Source organism: Acanthisitta chloris, unplaced genomic scaffold, assembly GCF_000695815.1.
Source record: "Acanthisitta chloris isolate BGI_N310 unplaced genomic scaffold, ASM69581v1 scaffold14323, whole genome shotgun sequence".
Lineage (NCBI taxonomy): Eukaryota > Metazoa > Chordata > Aves > Passeriformes > Acanthisittidae > Acanthisitta > Acanthisitta chloris.
The window spans coordinates 5337-10672 of record NW_008664384.1 but is presented as its reverse complement, the minus strand read 5'-3'; positions in this window follow the sequence as shown (position 1 = coordinate 10672).

Genomic DNA, 5336 nt, shown 5'->3' with positions numbered 1-5336 from the left:
TGCAAAGTCAAGCCTTTCCTGAAAAAAGCTTAGTTTACTATGCTGTGTCACAAGGGTTTGTGATAAGTTGCCTACAGTTTATGCTTGTGCACAGCTTTGAGCACTTCAGTAATTTTGAACGCTTAATTAAAGTTGTCACCAAATCGGTAAGATCATTCGGGACTTGTTTTAAGAAATTCAGTTTTATACCATATCATGGAAGGGACAGTGCTTAGGAAGTAAGTTGATGCTGGCATTTGTCTTTAGGCAGATCACTTCTTACCTGGATGAATCCATTTGGAAAACCAATGAAATGATGTCACAATATTTTTCTCTAGTGCTCCACGTAAAGATGCCTTCAGCTGTTGATTTTCCTTTGGAAAACCAATGAAATGATGTCACAGTATTTTTCTCTAGTGCTCCATGTAAAGATGCCTTCAGCTGTTGATTTTTGTTCTTTTTCATTAACAAAATTAAGAAACATGTCTTGCTGCTGGATTTCTCTGAGCAGTAATTTTAGGAGGTACTTGCACAGCTCTGAGGTTTCTGTCTCCATAGCTTTGCCATGATGAAATCAGCAGGGCAGGGGCTGCCTGCAGTCCGAGGGCTCTCCTGGCACTGCCACTGTGTCCTGATGTGCCACCTTGTCACTGAACGTGGGAGTTTCCCTCCTCCTGTTGTCCCAGAAGTTTCCAGTGTGTCTCCAGTTGAGTGTCTAGTAAGTGCCTCGTGGCCAAGTCTGAAGCAGGACAGCTCACTCACTGCAGGTGCACCAGGGACTGCTCAGCCTGTGGAAAGCTGCAGTGAAAGAATCCACAGGGAGCAGGAAAAGCAACTTTTTCTTAACATCTCCATGGGTTGTGCCTCCTGCAAGCTTCACTTTTCCTTTTTTTTTTTTTTTTTTACAGAAAAATACAGTATTTCACTTGGATTCAAATTCCCATTTCTCTGAAACTACTGTGTGGAATGTTGGTCCCTCTTTGGCAGTGGCTGTTTTATGGGATGGGTCCTGGCTGGGAGCTGAACTTGGCTGGAGAAGTCACTGGTGTTGGCTGGTGGGGGCAGCAAGTTAAAGGGTGAGATGGGAGAGGAAGGGAAGAGTCAGGAGAAAAAGGTAACTAGGTGGGAAGAGAAGCAGTTGGAAAGCAGATTTTTATTAAGAAAGCAACTAGGGAGGAAGAAGGAAGTGGAGTTGTGGTTTTGTTTTATTTAACTGAAAGGAGAGTTGTAAGGGGTCTTGGTAAGGCAATGGATGGTGGGAAGGTGGTTTTAATTGCAGGTGTGCAGCTTTCCAATGTGCCAGTGTAGTTTTGTTCTGTTCTGCAGTATTTGTAGGGTACATCAAGAGTGCAGTCCTGATAAATAATTGAGGTTTGCCTAGCATGCTTGTGTTTATGGATGCCTTGTTCAATATATATCCTGCTTTGGGATTTTGTGTGTGGGAAATGTCTAAGAGACAAGGACATTGGAGATGCAAGTAGAGGGTGGGAATCCTTATTCTATTTTAGGACAATAAAATAGCATTAGGAACTGCTCCATTCCCTTGCTGGGTAGGTTTGTGCCTAGTTTTGAGACTTGACAATGAGACCAGAGCTGAGTCTGAAGGTCAGACAGTGATTGCTTGAGTTGGGCTTCTGCCTTTGGAAGGACATTGAGCACAGCTCAGCTGTAAAGCACTGTCCATGTAGGGATCCTGCTGCTCCTGTGGCCTTGGCTCAGCTAGTACCAAGCAATGTCAGATGAATATAAAAACTGCAGCAGCCTGAAGATCTGTGACTGAGCTGTTGTCACGTGCAGAGCTGATGTGGAGCCTTTCCTAATATATCTGAAAGCTCTGCTGTTTGTTTCTGCCATGCCAGTGGGTTCATGGACAGAGAAAATCCCTTCTATCTGTATTCCCACTGCGTTCTTCTGCTTCTAGAGCCATACAGGACAGCAGTGCAAGCAGCAATGCTCACAGGTGACTGTCTGTAAAATGGCAACTGGTTGAACTCTTCTCTCTGAAGTTTTGAGCTGCCATAGTTCATATGTACATTTGATTTAGTTATTTTCCTTTGTGAGCACTCAGCAGCAAGAGGTAAAGATCAGCTGAGCTCATACATTACAATCAAAGGGACTTTATTTCATAATAGAACTGATTTTAATGAAAAATGGGAAACCTGGCACAAGAATGTTTCCTAGATGAAAGGATGTTTTCGAAATAATGCTCTCCCCTGTGCCATGCACACTGATTTTTAACTGGTTTTAATTGTCATCTGTGCAAGGGCAATTCTATGGATTTTGTAACAAGTCACCTAAAATAAACCAGGTGAGATTTTAGCCTCACCAGTACAGGTGCTTTCTTTTCAAAGCACAACACAGACTTCTTTATGAACAGCTGATAAGGGTTGCTCTTGCCCCAGTTTTTTACACCTTGAATCTCTCTGGAGTGGGTCTCATACTACCAAACTAAAATCCCTAAGAGGATATCCTTTCTAACAGAATTCCAGTCTGGCTGCTTTGGCATGAGGCTGCAGCCACCAGGCTCTGCTTTCTGCCCCAGCTGGGGCAGCAAGGAGCCAGCCCAGGTGAGAGCATTGCTCCTGTGCCAGGAGCAGTTCTAACCAGCATCCTCAGAGACAATTCTGCTCCAGACCTGCAGCTTTCCTGCTTGCTTGATTTCGGAGAAGAGTGACCTCAGTGTCTCAGTCCTAGGAAAGCATTCCTGGTTTGGGGACTCTTTCTGAGACCACCCACTGCAGCTGTTGCCACCTTGAGAGGATGGGTTTGCTCCCTTCTCTTTTGTGCTCTTGGCTTCTCCTGCAGGACAGAGCCTTGCCCTGAGCTCTTGGCTGCCACGTGCTGCAGACCAGCTGTGGCAATAGGGGACACTGGTGGTGCTGGAGCAGCAGAGATTTGCCTGCTGCCTCTGAGGAAAAATTGCTCTTCCAGCAGCTTCTTCCCAGCATCTGCAAGGTGGGAGCCTCCAGCAGCCATACACTGCTGGTTCTCACCTTTCCTCTGGCAATCTTGCATCCCAAGGATGGTTGCCACCTCTGGCTGATGACAGCATCACTTGGTCTCATCACCTCCTGAGCTTGCTCTGCAATTTTCCCCATACCCAAGTGAGAATGAAGGTGTGTAGGACTCACACCCAGAGTAGGCAGCTCTGCTGTGCTGCTCAACCCTTCTGCCCTGGGCACTGGTGGTGACTGGGGACAGGGAGCTCCACTGGAGTCTTCCCTGGTACCCACCAGTCTGACTTGGGCCCCTTCTGGCCACCAAACTTGAAGTGTCAATCAGTTGGAGAAAACTGGTCACTAGAAAGGGACTTCCCTGGCTGCTTTCTCTGGGGCTCCAGATTGCTGCACTCTGAACCATGCACCGAGTCTGGCCGTGGCTGTGGTGCCAACTGTTGTGTTTGGAAAGGCATGAGGTGCTTTCCCAGGAAAGCTCTGCAGCTTTGTGTTGCTTTTTTCCTAACCTTCATGCAAGTGTGGTCATGCTGTGCCATTGTAAGGAGATGAGACATTGGATTTTCAGTAGCCAGAACTATTAAAAATCCCACCTCTGGATCATTTCCTTCACCAAGAGTACCTAAAGTTGGTTTCCCTGTGCCAAGCATTGGACAAGTACCTGTGAACAAGCCCTAAGGACTTGCTTTAAAGAGCAATCTGTAATTTGAAAAGAGTGGGAATCCCACTGAAGCAAGTTAGGTTAATTATCTGCACTGTTCTGTAAGTAAAATATTTGTACTTTGCTGAGGAACTTGCAATTAGTTCTCCTAAAAGGAGATCTTTATAGCACAGTTGTTTTGATTCATCAGCCCTGGAGACAAGCTGTGACAAAAAAAATTCCTTTTGTGCTTCTCAGTGCCCTCAGGAAGGGCAGGGAGTGCCCATGGGTCTTGCCATGCTGCACACCTTGAGGGGCTGCTCAGGTGCTGTGACTGCTGTGGGGATGTTCCTCTCCCAGGGCACTGGGGGGTTTGGGCTTGGTGTTTTCTCATGTCTGGAGATGAAAGAAATGGCATATTAAAGCAGACAAGCTGAGAAATGAATAGCTGTTCATGAAACTTCCCATCAGTCTGGAACACACTTGTGCTTTGCCAGTTTTCCATCTTGCCCTGTTCCAGAAAGGTTTGTACCAGCCACTGCAAACAACTTGTAAATTCCTTTCCTATTTCTGCACTTCTGGTTTTACCTCTCATTTACCTATCCAGATGAGACAGGTCTCTGTCAGAGATGGACTGAGTCCTCCTCGGCCTCGTGGGAAGACAACCCATGGAAGCTGAGCCATTGGCACTGCAACTGCATCTTCCTGCAGGAGCCAGCAGAGATGGTAGAGCTTCTGCTAAAGGAAACCTCTGTGTGACAACTGCTGCTGCTTCTGGAGCAAAGCTAATGCTTGTGTTCATCCTTAAGTAACTGCTTAAATAATGCAAGTCTTTCCACCTCCCTCGGCTCTTAGGGTGCAGAGTGGGAAGGATTGTAAGCACAGGACAGCAGAACTTCATTTTCCACGATGAAGCTGCAAGGACAGTTGGCAGCAGCAAGGCCCAGCCTTTGATTTGGGAGCTGGAAGTGGTTGCAAAAAAAAAAAAAAAAGACCTGACCATTTTTAGCCCCAGAGCTCGGGGCTTTTGTGTGTTTCCCTCCTCATCCACCTGAGGCAGAGTGGGAAGGAGTGAGGCTTCCCATCCTCCCTGAGGCCTCGCAGGCAGCATTCCCCTCGGGCTGGGGGATTCCTGCATCACTGACTTCCCTCGGGAAAGCTGCCACAGCTGAAATCTTGTGCTTTAGCTGCCTGTACAGTTGCCAGAGCCATTTAGTGCATCATTCATTTTGCTCTCAGGGATATGTGAGGGATTATTATGAATGCTAAATTATGGTTTGATTCTTTCTGTTCCAGGATGACAACATTAATAGAAGAGCTGGTGGACTTTGAAGCCAAGTGCAAACACTGTCATCTGGCAGATCTTCAGGGTGAAGAGCAACTCTCCTTCAGCCAGCCTGACTCTGTTATCTTGCTGGACACCCTGCACCAGTCTTGGCTTTGTGAATCTCTCTCATCCTTGCTGTCAGCAGTGATACAGACATCAATGTGTCTGTCAAGGCTGCAACATACAGACCAGCTCAGAGAAAAGCTTTTTGGGGGGAAGGGAAATGAGCAGTTTGTTTCTTAATGTAAAGCAGATTCCTCTTGCTGGACGTTAATAAATATTTGGCAGGAATAAAACTGTAAAGCCTAAGCAAAAAGAATTAAAAACAGGGTTGTACCTTCCCTGGGCTGTTTCTGAAGACAGATCTGCACAGTCAAGCTAACCCCAATCCTCAGCTGTAGAAATACACGAGATTTTTTGCTCTCACTGCCCCTTC